The sequence below is a fragment of the Pteropus vampyrus genome, unplaced genomic scaffold, assembly GCF_000151845.1.
Source record: "Pteropus vampyrus isolate Shadow unplaced genomic scaffold, Pvam_2.0 Scaffold85, whole genome shotgun sequence".
Lineage (NCBI taxonomy): Eukaryota > Metazoa > Chordata > Mammalia > Chiroptera > Pteropodidae > Pteropus > Pteropus vampyrus.
The window spans coordinates 6,292,139-6,308,798 of NW_011888866.1; the positions used below are offsets into that span (position 1 = coordinate 6,292,139).

General features: G+C 39.0%; 1 long non-coding RNA gene across 1 annotated transcript in view; it reads right to left on the minus strand.

Annotated features, from left to right (window-relative positions):
* LOC111742026 overlaps positions 1-15,227 on the minus strand; it is a 24,844-nt gene extending 9,617 nt beyond the window's left edge. Inside the window, exons 1-2 of the long non-coding RNA XR_002781157.1 lie at positions 13,816-15,227; positions 9,051-9,188 (exon numbers count right to left, since the gene is read on the minus strand). This is a non-coding gene — a long non-coding RNA (uncharacterized LOC111742026). The remainder of the gene's footprint in view (positions 1-9,050; positions 9,189-13,815) is intronic.
* Positions 15,228-16,660: the final 1,433 nt, after the last annotated feature.

Consider the following 16,660-nt stretch of genomic DNA (forward strand, 5'->3'; position numbering starts at 1 on the left):
CTGGGAAAGCCAATATAATCAACAGGAGAATAAAATGATTAGAGCTAATAAGAAAGTTTAACAAGCTGACCAGTTATCAAAACAGGAATATAAACAAGTTGGAGTGGAGATGGAGCATGGACTTGTAAGGAGGGTCTCCTGTAAGGAGCTGCTGCCACCTTGTTAGGATTTGAAGTAGAGGGAGGGTTCTAGTTCCTTTGCATCCCACCCATCTTTAGAGGGCTTCGATTTGATCCTTGGAAAGTGTGCACTCTATTCCCTAAAGCTTGGGTGCTCGCTTCGGCAGCACATATACTAATACACCCTAAAGCTTGGGGCATGGTTACACTGGGTCTACACAGGTCTGATAGATCCCCAGAGAAGAGGCTGCAGGGACAAATGGGAGCAGAAGGCTGACTGGGGAGGAACCTCCCCTTGTCCTGATGGCATGTCCAAGGCACAGAATGGTGGGGAAAAGAGGTGCAAACAGGGATAGGAATGTTTTGCTTGTGGCCATTCAAAAAGAGATTTAACCCAAGAGGACCACCAGGAAGCAGAGGGGTATTTCACCTAGAAAGTTCTGAATGGAATGGGTTCTGGGATCCTGAGATGCAGTGAGAGGAACGTGGACACTAATTCAAGTCTGGAGTTTTAAATGTTCTGTTCATAAGTACGACTGTAGAGCCAGAAATCAGAACTTAATCCTTGGCTTTGCTACTTGCCTGCTCTGTGAATTTGTCCAACACCCTTAAACTCTACAAGCAAAGGTTTCCACCTCTGTGGGTTTCCTATTATTCTCACAACAGCATCTACCTACCAGGATTATGGTAACAAAAAATAAGGTAACAATTACCTCCAATTATCACTGTATGTGGGTTATAATCATACAGCATCTTTTTTTGTTGTTGTTCCTTTTATTTTTTAAAATTTATTCTGTGGGACTAGTTTCCTCTGCTCCTGGATTAAATTTAGGACAAGTCTTATGAGTTTTGTGGTCCCTTTCAGGTAATAAAAGCAGTCTCATCTCAATAATTCATATTTTCAGTCCAGTGAAAAATTAAACTTTACACTTCATCCACAGTTTTGGCTCCTGCATGTTCACAGCTTGGGCCTGGAGCAAGGCAGCTGCAGTGGACCAAGGTGCTGAGTTAGAGTTCTTGAGCTCTGATCCTGCTTCCCAATTTCATTAATCATGGATTCTGACTCCTCAAGGATAAAAGTGTGGGAGAGAGCAGAAAAAGATAGCAAGAAAGTTTTTACTTATCTGACACTGTGGGAACCTAGAAATGGGGCTCTCTGGTCTCAGAGAGTCTCATGGGGACAACTTTGAGTTTTTCGGAGACAGCTCTTCTCCCCTGCCTCAAAACCGGGCAAAGCATCTAAAGTTTCTCCACTAAGTCTAACACGCGCTATAAGTTTTTGTATGTAAGCTTTATTAAATTAAGACAGCTCTCCTTCTCCTAGGTTCTAAGCAATTTTTTAAAAAAATTATAAATAGATCAATCAATGCTTTTCCTAGTAGTTTGAAATATCATGTGTTTTCTATTGTTAAGGCAGTTAATAAGGAAAATTACATTGATAAAATCTCAGGTGCTAAGCCATCCTCACAGGCTTTCAATTTAATCATGATATCTTTTTTAAAAATTCGGTATCTAGTTTGGTAAGCTAAAATCTTGTTTTGATTTTTTACATTGATGTTCATAAGTGAAATGGGCCTATAGTTTCCTTGCATTGCTTGTATCTAATTTTGTAATCAATACTACCCTGATCTCATAAAATGAGTGGGGCGGATTTTTCTTTGCTTTTGTTTTCTGGTACAATCTATTCAAAATAAGAATTACATGTTTCTTAAGAGTTTAGTAGAGCTCACCTGTAAAACCATCTGGGCCTGTATTTATAGGAAAGAAGAGATATTTGACTCCTAATTTATTCTCTATAATACTTACTAGTCAACTCAAATTCTCTATTTTTTTCTTGTGTTGACTGGCATTTTGTGCTTTCTTGAGTACTTACATATTTTATTAAATATCAAAAACTATAAACATATAGCTTTTCATAATACCTTTTAAAATAAGTTTTTTGGAGATATAATCACATACCATAATTCGCCCTTTTTAAAGTGTATGATTCATTGGTTTTTACAGAGTTGTGCAACCCCATCACCACATCTAACTTCAGCAAATTTTCATCATTGCAGAAATAAACCCCACGCCCATTAGCAGTTCTTCCCCTTCTCTCGTGCCCCCCTGCCCTCTCATTAATCTACTGGCAAATCATTAATCTACTTTCTGTTTCTATGGATTTTCCTATTCTAGACACTTCATGTAAATGGAACCATACAATATGTGGCCTTTCGTGTCTGGCTTTTTTTACTTACCATAATTTGTTCAAGGTTCATCCATGCTGCAGCATTTATTACTACATCATTCCCTTAAATGGTTGCATAATATTCCATCACATAGATATACTACATTTTCTTTATCCATTCACTATTTGATGGGTACTTGCTTTGTTTCCATTTTTGTCTGTTGTAACTAATACTGCTATGAACATAACTGTTAGTAAACAATTGCTGTCCTGAGTTCCCTGAGCGCGTCTGCTGCCTGAGCAACGTGGCCTAACTTCTGAGCTCCATCTCCCAATTCGCTATGATCACAGACCTGATCAGTTACCAAAACAGGAATATGAACAAGTTGAGGGAGTAGAGATGAAGCACAATCAATGTCAGGCAAGGCAGGGAGTTCCTAGGTCTCTGAGGCAGGCCCATGATCAATAAGGGTTTTCACTGGAGGGGTCCAAGCACTTCTGGTTGGTAAATATTTTAAGAATTAGCCTTGGGTATTCTCATATAAGATTTCATGCAAACGAAGAGTTCCACAGTGTCAAAAACTGAGGAAACCACCAATAATCCAATTCCTTCATGTTATATTTTAGGAAACTGAGAACCAGAATAGTTAAATCATTTAAAATCACACACATAACGTGTTCAAAATCACACATCTAATGAATGATGAACTCAAGACTGACAATGATTTTCTCTTCCTCAGTCTAGAATTCTGCCTATTCACTAAGATAAACCACACCAAAATGAAAGACCATCAGCAAAACCCAACAGATACTTCTTTCTGATTTTTGCCAAAATCTGGGCACATTAGATTCTGAGGGGATTTAATTCCTAGAAAGATAAAACATTTAAAAGAGGACCAGCAATATGAATACAATCACAATTGTATCAGTGCCAGAAGCAGGTAAACAAATTAAAAAATAAATAAATAATAAATCAACAGCTCAGTTTCTCCCTCACGTATGTTGGCCCTCTTCATCCTAAAAAAAGCCTGACAGCTGCGTTCTGCGATGGCCTGCCGCATCCTGTGGGAGCCCAGAAAGTCCATCTGAACCAGATGATTTCTGCGGCATAAATAAAAATGTGTTGGGCTGTGGTCTCCTTCCACACCTGTGCCCTGCGCTACTACATCAGCTAAGCTGGGGCCATGGTCTATGGTCTTGAATATAAGATTCTCTTTGGGCTGCCTCATCTACTAAAAATCTTGTTTTTACTGTATTTTTTTTGTGTGTTAACGGCCCAGCGCCAGCCAACCCAAGGAAGCACTTAGGAGCAGAAAGTATGCAATGATGCTCTGGGAACACAGAAAGCTGAGAAGTGAAAGCTGAGAAGTCCTGACAGGACTCTGCCCCGCCTCCCTCACTCTGCAATCAGCCTTCTTTGCTTTTTCCATAGCCTCTTTCCTGGGGTTGCTACCTTCTCCCAGTTGCTGTATCACCCTGAAAGAGGTACATTCATTCAACCCAAGTACCAAACTCTTCCATTCTCTAGCAGGTGGGACCTTAGGACTCTAATCGAGCAGCTGGAGCTGCAGCCCCATGGCCTGGCAGGAGGGCAGGCTTTCTCTAGTGTCACGTCTAGTGTGTGTAAAAGCCTAATATTCTGTTTAGGGGTGGATGGCACAGATCTGCAAAAATTTCTTTCTGAACACAGAGAAGCAGGCTTGAAGGAACTAAGAATCTGGTTAAATAAAATAGAGATCTTTCATTCAACAGAATAATATACAACCAATAGGGATTGCACATTAGAAAAATTTTAATGACGTAGGAAAATGCTTGTAATATAATGTCAGGTAAAAAAAAAAAAAAAGCCAGATAGAAAATTGTATAGAAACTAAGAGCTCTAATATGTAAAATGAATATGCATATAATGAATATTATATATAATATGTATTATTTATTATATATAAAATACATGACATATTTATCTTTACATATGACATCTCTCTCTACACATTTTTGGGGGGAAAAAAATAGAAGGAAAAATACCAAAATGTTAAGCACTGAGGTTCTCACTGAGTTATAACATTATGGCTAATTTTCCCCCTTATTCCTTTGAGTATGATCCAACTATTCTATACTGAACATTCATTTCTTAAAATCAGAAAATTATTTTAAAACGGTGAAATTAGAACCAACAGAATACTAAAGTTAAAGTCACAGTAGAAATCATAAGCCTAATCTCATAATCCAAAAACCAAAAACAGGAAACTAGCTAAGGGACCTGACAGGCTTGCTTTGTGACTCAAGCTGAGTCCTGAAACTTCTGGCTCTTAAGTCATTGTTTGCTCACCAAGTTGCTTCTTAAAATGTTCTTAAAGATTTTTTTTTTAATTTGATTTTGCACAGAACCTTCTGCAAATGGCTTTCACATAGTTATTTCATCTGATCATCACAGCGCCTCTACGATGTTAAGTGTTCTGAGTTGCGTCCTCCATTCTCAAATTTATATGCTAAAGTCTTCCCGCAGTACCTCAAAATGTGACCTGATTTGGAGACAGGGTCTTTATAAAAGCAATCAAGTTAAAGTGAAGTTATTAGGGTGAGCCTAATCCGACATGACTAGAGTCTTTATAAAAAATGGAAATGTGGACATAGAGACCAGTATAGAGAGGACTAGGTGAAGAGACAAAGGAAGAAGATAGCCCTCTACAAGCCAAGGAGAGAGGCCTGGAACAGATTCTTCCCTCACAGCCCTCAGAAGGAGCCAACTCTGCTGACACCTTGATCTTGGACTTCTAGCCTCTGGAATTGTAAGAAAATAAATTCCTATTTTTTAAGCCACCCAATTTGTGAAATTTTGGTACAACAGCCCTAGCAAACTCATACATTGTATTAGGCCAGCTTCATTCTCCTTTTTACTGTGAGTAACTTGAGACTCAGAGATGTTACATGACTCAAAGCCACAAAGTAAGTTTGAGACAGAGCTGGGAAAAGACTCAGGTTTCTATCGCCTTGTCTAGGGTAGATATTATTCTAAATATCTACCTTATCAAAATGTCCTTTTCTGGTTTTTAAATTTTTTAAATTAAACTTTTTATTTTGAGATATAAACAGAACCATACAGTATGTGATCTTTTGGGATTCGTTTACTTCACTCAGCATAATTCTTTGAAGATTCATCCATGCCATTGGGTGTACCAATAGTTCAATTCTTTTTATTGCCAAGTGGTATTCCATGGTGTGAATGTACCATTTGTTCACCATTCACATGTTAAAGGATATCTGTGTTTTTTTCCAGTTTCTGGCTATTAGGAGTAAAGCTGTTGTGCATATTATATACAGGTTTTGTATAAAATATGTTTTCATATCTCTGGGATAAATGCCCAAAAGTACAATTGTCAGATTGCATGATAGTTGCATGTCTGGTGTTTTTTGTTGTTTTTGTTTTTTTTTTAAGAAACTACCAAACTCTTTTCCAGAGTGGCTATACCAGTTTACATTTCCACTGGCAGTGTATGAGTGATCCAGGTTTTCCACATTCCCTCCAGCATTTTGGTGTTGTCACTATTTTTCATTTTTGCCATTCTGATTGGTATGTAGTGATATCTCATTGTGGTCTTAATTTACATTTCCCGAATGGCTAATGATGTTGAACATCTTTTCATGAGCTTATTTGCCATCTGCATATCCTCTGTGAAATGTCTTACCATATCTTTTGCTCGTTTTATAATTGGATTATTTGTTTTTTACTGTTGAATTTTGAGAGTTCTTCGAACATTCCAGAAACTATTCCTTTATCAAATATGTGATTTACAAATATTTTCTTCCAATTTGTAGCTTGTCTTTTTGTTCTCTCACCAGAGTCCTTCACAGAGCGTACATTTTAATTTTGATGAAGTCCAATTTGTAAATTTTTTCTTTTATAGATTGTACTTTTGGTGTCAAGTCTAAGAATTCCTTGCCTAGCCCTAGATGCCAAAGATTCTCTCCTGTATTCTTTTATTAAAGTTTTATAGTTTTAAATTTTATGCTTAAGTCTAAGTTAATGATCCATTTTGAGTTGATATTTGTATTAGTTATGAAATTTCTGTTAAGGGTCCCCCCCACCCCTCATGATATCCAATTTCTCTAGCACCTTTTGTTGAAAAGACTATCGTTCTTGTATTAAATTGCTCTTGCACTTAAGTTGGCATATTTGATTGTGTCTGTCTCTGGGTTCTCTATTCTGTTTCATTGATCTATGTGTCCATTTCTCCACCAATGCCATGTCTTGATTATTATAACTAATATAAATCTTAAAATTGACTGCTTTTGTACTTTATTTTTTCTATTTTTGAATTATTAGAGAATTCTATACTCATATAATTTTTAAGAATAATATCATCTATATCTATATATGCTAAGATTTTGATAGTAATTGTATTAAAGTTGACTATCAGTTTAAGGAGAATTGACATCTTTACTATATTTAGTCTTCCAATCCATGAATACAGTGTTGTCTCTCCATTTATTTATATCTTTCTTGATTTTTTCCCCACTGTTTCAATAAGCTTTTTATATTAATTAAGTCATGATTCATGATCCCAGGGTAAAGGTCACAATGTACCCAGATCTCACTTCACTGCCCTGGGAGAAGGACAGAGGACAGGGGAGAGGGGGTGAGGACAGTTCTGATCTTCCAAAGAAATGTACCGTTTGCCTTGTGATTATCCCAGGGCCAAAGGGGCTTGTATACATACCAGTACCATGTGCATGTTGGAGACACCACCCTTTTCAGTGGGCACTGCCTTCTCAGGGTGGTGAAAGTGCAGGTAGTTCTGCCAGCAATTTCTGGTCTAGTTTTGGTTATTTGACAGTGAGAAATCTGTCTCTTATTTTTCTCAGTTTATCGACTTTTGTACTCATTGTAGCCGATCTCCTAACTATGCTAACAACTGCCTCCTCTGCCTGCTGTCTTGGTGCACTCCCTCCAACACTGCTGCCCCTTTAGCCACTAGGCATAACGTCACACACACACACACACACACACACACACACGCACACGCACACGCACACGCACACACACACACACCCTCCCCTTACTTCTCAGATGCCGTTCTTGACAATGGCACTATGAAAGGAAGGATGGAGGGCAGAGGAAGGAAGACAGGAAGAGATGGAAAGGACCTACTATGTTTTTAGACATCAGAGATCTATTAACTTAAGAAAATATTACAAAATCAGCTTGGAGGAATGATTTGTCCAGAAGGTGTAGTTTCCCTCCTAATTCAGAACCTTCTCTTCTAAAATGAAAGTCCTGTCTCTGTGGAAGTTGAGTAAGGATTAATATTTGGATTTTTGTTGTGATTTTTGAGAGAGGAGCCCTCTCCAGATGGAGGTGGCAGCAGGCTGAGGCAGGGTGTCCTGTCAGACATAGGTGTAGAGGCACCGGGGATACAATGCTTAACCCTGGAAGGGGCCCTAGAGATCATCAATGCCAGCAGGTCCCAACCTCCTATTTTTGGCAACACACAACAAAGGTGGATGACATATACATGCTTGACATAAGGGATGTGTCCTGATGTTCTACAGGCTGTTACATAGACCAGATAGGCTGTGAATCATATGCAAATCCCATCGGGCAATTCCACCTTTTCCCTTCTAAAATTAGGCACTTGCCAGAATATCATGTAATGAAGCTAAGACTAGAGAACTGGACCAATCCTTCATTGCATGCATGAGAAACCGAGTCTAACAAAGTTTACACAACTTACTTAAGAGCTCACAGACAGAACTCAAGATTTTTTTCTCTTTCATTCCTCTTTCCAACATAGGTCCTGAAAGCTCTAAATCAGAAATTCTGAAGATCTCAGCTGGATCTTAAGTTAATAGCATAATTGGGCTTTCATATTTCTATAACACTTCTGAAATTGTCAGAGAGAGCATCAAACGTCTATCTATCCTTTAGAGCTTTGTGTAGTCACTTTTATTCTTAGATTCCAATATTTGTTCTACATGGATTTAATCAGAAGCATCTTATGAAAAGTTTGGATTCTAAATTAGATCTTGAAATGCAAAACATGTCATTTTTTAAAAATGTGTGTGAAGCATTCTCTGAAAATGCTCTTCCCTTCAGAATTCCTGGATTCCCTTTGGATCATCCTTGGAACACCCACCAAATCCTGAATTCATATATGCAAAGCACTTTAAAGAGGATCTCATCCATAGTGATTATTCATATGTGGTAATTGCCCATGAAGTTAGCAACTACTAGTGCAGTATGATATACTGGTTATGAACGTGAATTCTTGAGCCTGACTGCCTAGGTTTGAGTTCTGACTCTTTCTTATTAGTTCCATTTAAACTCTGGTCTCACTATGGACTTGTGGGAACTTGGGTAAGTTACTTAGCTTCTCTGTACCTTGGTTTCCTCCTTTATAAAATGTCACATATCAGGGGCCTCATAAGCGTCAGCTCTCACTATTATATTAGGTATTCATGTTTTCCCTCCCCCATCAGATTGAAGGCTCTCAGGGCAGATGCCACAGGTTACTGGGGGAGGACTCTTGTAGCCAGCAGTGGGTACATTTTACTCAGTATATAATAATTATTTGTGGAATGACGGAGTGTGTCATGGAAGCCAATCTGAACTGATGAGGCAGGCTGCTTCCAAAGGACTGGCCTACAGACCCATCTTTCTATTCTGAGACCCTTGGCTCTCAATGCCATGTCTAACATCCACTGGGGATCTGTGAGCATTTCCCAGGGGTCACAAATTCATTTCAAAAAGAAGTAACCAAATATACCAGTGTCTGGGTGAGGCCCCCAATCCATCCAGGGAAGAAAAGAAGATGAATTCTCTTAGAATGGCTTGCAGTGGGGATTCACCACCATAGCTTTGCTCTTACAGCTGTCTGAGGCGGCAGCTGTCACCTGCTCCTAACCTGTGGGACAAGGCATGGAAGGGTGGAAAAAGGAGAAGCCTGTGACATTTTCCAGATAGATCACTCCTGGCACTTGGTACTCTCACCCTGGAACCCTTATTTGCTCCCACTCTGGGATACCCACGAAGGAAATAAATGATAAAACAAATGTAACAAAATGTCAATGGTAGAATTAAGCAGTAGATATAGGGGGTTCACTCTACAATTCTTTCAGCTTTTCTGAAGGTTTTTTTAAGCTTCATAGTAATGTTGGGAGGAAAGTATGGTTTGCATTTTATATGTTTTTATTGTTTTTCTTAATAATGAATATTTATTGTATTTTACAAAGTACTGTTCTCCAAAAGCGTGGGCAGGGGGAAATCTGGTTCTTTGCTGCAGGTAGTTTGAGAAAAAATTTAGAACCCACCAGGAAAGCCTACAGCCCAAAGTCTCCAGAGTGCCCTCTGCTGCCCAGGGGCCTTGGTGCAACTTTTGTATCTAATGGCTGACTTAAAAACACTGTAAACAGTCGGTGTGGATTGGGGCCTCTTTCTCCACTTGTATCAGGGAAAAAGGGAGACATGCGTGGGAAAAAAATCATAGGTTACAGGAGTGGCTCGGGCCCTGTCATGATCACAGAGAAGATCCCAGAGGCCCTCCTACCAGGCCTAACAGCAGTTCCCAAATTTGGCTATACCTCAAAATCACCTCAGATTCAAGGAATATACAAAATTAAGGAAGGACGACATTGCCAAAGGTAAACAATACTTTTTCAGTAATAGATCTCAAAGAAATGGAGATCTGTGATTTATTTGATTTGAATAATTCAAAACAGCTGTTTAAGGAAGTTCAGTGGGCTACAAGAAAACACAAAAAGACAATCCAATGATAACAGGAAAATAATACACAAACAAAATGCAGAGAGATAGAAATCATAAAAAAGAACCAAACAGAAATTCTTGAGCTGAAGGATACAATGAATGAAATGAAAAAATGCAATAGAGAACATCAACAACATACTAAATTAAGTAGAAGAAAGAATCTGTGAAGTAAAAGACTGGACCTATGAAATTATCCAGACAGAGAACAAAAGAAAAAGAGTGAAGAAAGCCTGTGTAAACTATGGGATGCCATTAAGAAAAACAGTCTACACTTTATTAGAGTACCAGAAGGAAAAGAGAGAGACAAACAGGCAGAAAGCTTAAAGAAATAATGGCTGAGAACTTCCTAAATCTGAGATTTGGACCACAAAGTTCATGAAGCTAAAAGGTCACACCGAGATTTAAACCTAAAATGACCTTCCTGTAGATACATTATAATAAAACAGTCTAAAGTCAAGGACAAAGAGATAATTTTAAAGCAGCAAGAGAAAAATAATTTCTCACATACAAGGAAACCCCCATAAGGCTATCAGTAGATTTCTTCACAGAAATCTTGCAGGCCAGAAGGGAGTGAGATGACATAAAGTGCTGACAGAAAAAAAAAAAAAACCTGCCAACAAAGAATACTTTTCCTGGAACAGCTGTCCTTCAGAAAGGAAGGTAAGATAAAGAGTTTCCCAAACAAACAAAAGCTGAGGGATTTCATCACTACTGGATCTGCCTTACAAAAAATGCTGAAAGGAGTCCTTCGAGCTAAAATGAGAGAATGCTAATTAGTAACATGAAAAGATATGAAAATATATGACTCGCTGGAAAATATTCAGACTAACAAACCAGAATATGATGGTTTGTTAACCACTTTAGTATAGAGGTAAAAGGACAAAAGCATTAAAAATAACTATTATTACAATAATTTGTTAATGGATACATAATATAAAATGATGTGAATTGTGACATCAAAAACATAAAACATCAGCGGGGGGGGGGAATAAAAGGCTAGAGTTTTTATATACAATTGAACTTTAAGTTATTATCAGCTTAAAATAGACTTATAACCATAAGATGTTTTACATAAGCCTTATGGTAACCACAAAGCAAAAATGTTCCATGATATACAAAAGATAAAGAGAAGCACACCACTATAGAAAAATCATCAGTTCACAAAAGAAAATAGCAAGCAAAGAAGAAAAAAAAAGGGAACTACAAAACAGGAAGAAAACAATTAATAAGATGACATTAAGATATCTATCAACAATTACTTTAAATGTAAGTAGATTAAATTTCCCAATCAAAAGGGCTGGAGGGGAATTGGAGAGATACTAGTTAAATGGTACAAACATTTAGTTATACAGTTATAAGATGAATAAGTTCTGAGGATCGAACATATAGCATGATGATTATAGTTAAAAATAAAGTTTTATTTTTTACTTGAAAGTTGCTAAGAAAGTAAATCTTAAGCATTCCTACTAAAAAAAGAATGTAACTAAGCTTACTACCTATGTGAAGTGATGATTTTGGAAATCATCTCACAATATATATGTATATCAATCATAACATTGTACATTTTAAATATATGCGATTTTATTTATCAATCATACCTCATTAAAAAAAATAGCCAACCAATTAGAATGGTTCCAGTCCCAAACAGAGGGACTGGTTGCTCCCACAAAATAAGAGTAATAACAGTTAGTGTCAACTGAGTGCTCACCATGAGCCCAAGACTTTATTAATTCCTTGAAATGAATTAGTTCATTCCTCTCTACAGGGCTGTGAGCTGGCACTGTTATGATTCCTGTTTTATACAGGCATAACTCAGAGATATTGCGGGTTTGGTTTCAGACCACTGCAATAAAATAACTATCACAGTAAAGCTGGTTACACATTTTTTGTTTCCCAGTGCATATAAAAGTTATATTTACACTATAGCATAGTCTATTAAGTGTGCAGTAGCATTATGTCTAATAAACAATGCGCATACCTTAATTAAAAAATACTTTATTGCTCAAAAATGCTAACCATCATTTGAGCCTTCAGTGAGTCATAATCTTTTTGCTGGTGGAGAGTCTTGCTATGATGTTGATGGCTGCTAACTGACCAAAGTAGTCATTGCTGAAGGTTGGGGTGGCTGCGGCAATTTCTTAACATAAGACAACAATGAAGTTTACCTCATCGATTGACTCTTCCTTTCACTTGTACACTTAGAGGCCATTGTAGGATTATTAATTCGCTTGATTTCAATACCATTGTATCTCAGGAAAAAGAGAGGCCAAAGAAGAGGAAGAGAGATAGGGAAACAGCTGTTTGGTGGAGCAGTCAGAACACACACAACATTTATCAATTAAGTTTGTCATCTTATTATGGGCACGGTTCGCGGAACCTCAAAACAATCATAATAGTAAAATCAAAGATTGCAGATCACCGTAACAAATATAATAAGAACAAAAAAGTTTGAAATATTACAAGAATTACCAAAATGTGACACAGAGACACAAAGTGAACAAATGCTGTTGGAAAAATGGCGCCAGTAGACTTATTCGACACAGAGTTGCCACATCCTTCAATTTGTAAAAATTAAAAATAAAAAAATATAATATCTGTGAAGCACAATAAAGCCAAGTGCAATACGACATGGTATGCCTGTTTATGAGCTTACTGAGGCTCCAAGAGGTGACGTGACTGACCCAGCGTCTTACAGCCAGTAAACACTGGTGCCTACATACAGATGGAGGCTGTCTCATTCCACAACCCCTACTCTCAAACATGATGGACACTACATTGGAAGTCACTAGAAAATCTGTAAGGTGTCATTTTGAGCACTTTTCCTATGACATAACCAGCATTTAGGTTTCACAGGGAGAGGTAGAAAAAAGGCAATAAAAGTCTACATTTTTACTCTCAGTTCTGAGGAAACTTTGAAATATTCTGACATTCTTTTGTCAATTTTCATCAGTTTTCCTAATTTCCTCCTAAACATTCATTCTTTTATGCATCAATAGTCTCTTGATTAAACTCTAGCTGTAGGAATATGTAGGAGATTAAATGTGAAAACTCTGATAGTGCTTATACCTCTCAGCTTTCTTCTATCTGAACTAGTTTGGGGTTGTCACCATTCCAAATTAATTTGGTAGCTGCTTTTCAGGATTGGCAGCTCTTAAGTAATTTTAGAAAAGTAGTTTCACCAAAAAAACAAAAACAAAAACTCTATGTATGGGTTTCACATTACGAAGTTACATACAAGGGCATTATTGGTTAAAGTCATAGAAACTCAGAGAGGAAGCAGGCATCAAGGGAAGATAAATACATTAAATCTCTTTCTCATAGACACACAAAATAATTTTCAAATTCCAGCAGATGTAATGATCTACATGATACAGGTGCCAAATGCCTGCTCTCAAAGAAAGAGATAGATGGAATATTTCTGTCTGAGAAATGACACAAGCATCAGATTCCCTAGAAATTTCTCCTCTTCATTCCTCTTTGCCCAAATGCTTTGTCTTTTGAAATGGAAAGCATGAGTTGAGAGGTCTTTCGGCCCAGACATCCATTATGATGAAAGACATCCATGGAGGCCTCTGGCTACCCCACGAGGCTCACAGTGTCCAGAACCGTGGTTCAGCTTCCCCATACATAAACTCTGCTCTCTCAGTGTGCTCAAGATGGCCGGGCTCTGGCAGATGTAGCCATACTAACTAGACACACAAGAGACTTAGGGATAAACCCAAAGGCCAATTTATTGCTTTCTATGAGGGAATGATCTAGCGATTTACCTATATCTGGTCCTTGGCTCAGGGTACTCCCTCCCGATAGATTAGTCCATTTAGAAGAACCAGTCATGGATTAGACAGCTGCTTAATGGAGAGGGGAAAGAGTGACACAGTGCAGTGTTTCCACACTCTTTACTTAGGTGTGGAACTGTTTGTTCTGATGACAACTTACCCTGGAATGTCAGGCATTTGACTCACATGCCTCCACTTCTCCTCCCATGCCTGCCCAGACTTCATTAACTGATCTCAGTACTCCTTCCCACTGAACCCACACCCAGTCCCAGAAACTTTCTCAACATAGCACTCTAAATAGCAACAAACTTGGGGTTCTATGGAGCTAATGAATACGGGGACTGCTGCGACGTACAACTTCAAGAGCACTATCCACACTGATTTCTGTGCTGTGCAACATGGCAGCCCTGTAAAAATCACCTTCTTCCCCACACAAGTTCAGAATCAATTAAGAAATAAGACACAGGAGACAAGCAAACAGTGCTCAAAATGCTATCTTCTAATAAAGATAAGCTTATAGGAAGGTCGGGCTTTTGATTTGTGGGCAAAAGGCCTGCTTACACTTTGTCTCTATATTAGACAGTTTCCCATGTAGTCACAGGCAGTGCTGGAAAACTGCGGGCCTTCCCCACAGGAGATTCTGGCTCACGGAGCTTACAGACTACCAATAAAGCAGGCCAGAACGCCTTCATTGCAGACAGCAGATCTGAGAAGGGGCTGAGCTGCTCACATAAAGCTCCTTCTCCTGACTCACCTCGCAGATAAACTCTCCTCTTTGAATGAGTAAGAGGAACTCCCAAGAACCAGCAGTTTCTCTAGTGTAGTGGCACTCACATTTTATGGTGTGGAGGGTTTGTTAAAATGCAGATTGCTGCACCCCTGTCTCCAATCTCTAAATAAGTAGGTGTGGGGGGCCCGAACTTTTGCATTTCTAGCAAGTTCCCAGATGCCTCTGCTGCTGGTCTAGGGACCACACTTTGAGAACCACTGCTGTAATGGAAGCCCCTTTGTTTGAAAATTTCCTCCAATCAACCATCAACAGATCAGGGTTAGCTCATAAAACAGTACATAATTGCCAGACCTGGCTCATAAAGAATTAGTTTGCTCAACACCAGATGAAACCAACTTTTAAGAGTATTCATAACTGTACGTCTTCCCAAGGCCTTTGTAAATCTTATGCACACATAATTCTTTAGGAGGAACCTATAGTATGCCACGTTTCCCAAACTTAGTTGACCATAGAAGACCCTTTAAATTTCTACTCTTTTCAGGGGAGGAGAAGCAGAGCACATCGAAGGGGTTTATGTCCTACTGACCACAGTTTGGGAAACACCAGGTTGGACTAGAACTTTCTTCAGTTGCAGTTCAGATCTGCGTGTGTCAACACAGCTGTTTCTCATGCTTCCTCGTTAATTTTTTCATGCAATCAGTAAAGATTTATTTAATTCTCACTGTGTCCCAAACACTGAGATTGGCACTGGGGTGCCAAGATGAATGATCTGGACTTCAGGGGCTTCTGTTGTGAGGGGGTAGGGGCGGGATCGCATTAATGTGATGAGCACTTTACCACCATGGCAGTCACCAGTCACATGGGGAAAGAGAAGGAAGAGCTCACTCTGTTGGGCCAGGAGGGGGTGAAGAGGGGCATGGGGAATGCATAGACTTTCTGCAGGAGGAACACAGGAGCAGAGTTGCAGAGCAGTAGCAACTTGGCCCATGTATTATAGATTGAGGTAACAGCACACCCAGAACTTAATGAGAAAAGAGAGCCCATGAAGAAGCTTTGTGGGGTGGTGGGTGAAGTGGCGAGAATGGTGCACAAGGTCCAAATTGTTATATGGCACCTCCACAGGTTTATAAGGCATCTTGTAAGATGGGTCATTCCTGTAAGGGGAGCTCCTTATCTCGTTTATGTTGGTTTTTAGATGGCATCATCCCAGGAGATAACTTCTGCATGACTGGTCAGCAGGCCCCAGATGGCTGTGTACTGAAGACACCCTCCTCCTCCTGCTTTCCCCCAGCATCCAGGGGACAGCAGGCAGAGATGATTGTCACGGTCTTTGTGTGCCCTGATGCATAGAACTGGCTGGAAATGAGGATTTCTGCATTTTGTGTGTCACTCTAGGGAGAGTGCGCATGGATGTAATGGACCAGAACACAGAGCATAGCCACTCTCTTCCCAGCATGCCCTTCTCTAGGCTGTGCTACATGGCGGCCAGACATCACAGGGCAGCACCTGTGTGTGTGGGAGGAGAGCATAATGGCTCATGCCTAGACACTAGCCAGATGTTGACATGAGCCTGCTCTTTGTCTCTCACTGGCAGGCTGAGGACAAGGGAGAAAAAGACAATGAGAAGAATTTTATATAACTTGTGGGTTCCTTTTATATCCTTAACCTCAACAAGTGTCTGATGCATATGTTTTCACAGGGTTTTTTTTTTTTTTTTCCTGTTTATTTGTCCAACTAGACTTGGAAATTCTATTTCACAGCAATTTTTGCCCATTCCAATTCGCCAAACCAGGTTTAGCAATTATATTTCTTTGTACATCAGAGATATAAACAGCTCTATTGAACTTCATGCAAACAGCCTGCGCCCTCAGGTCCAAATAATGCAGCTCTACTTGGAATTATGTTAGTCCCAGTGGACAAGGAGAGGAGTTTTCTGTGTCATTCCTGCCTTGTTACTTAGATAAAAATGACACATCCCAAGGTTTGAGTCTGGCATCAATATGAAAGTTAATCTAATACTAACTTTTTTGGTGAAATATATGAGAAATTTTACCTTCCTAAAATCAATTGACCAAATGGATTTCCTGAAGAAATCGGCACATTTCT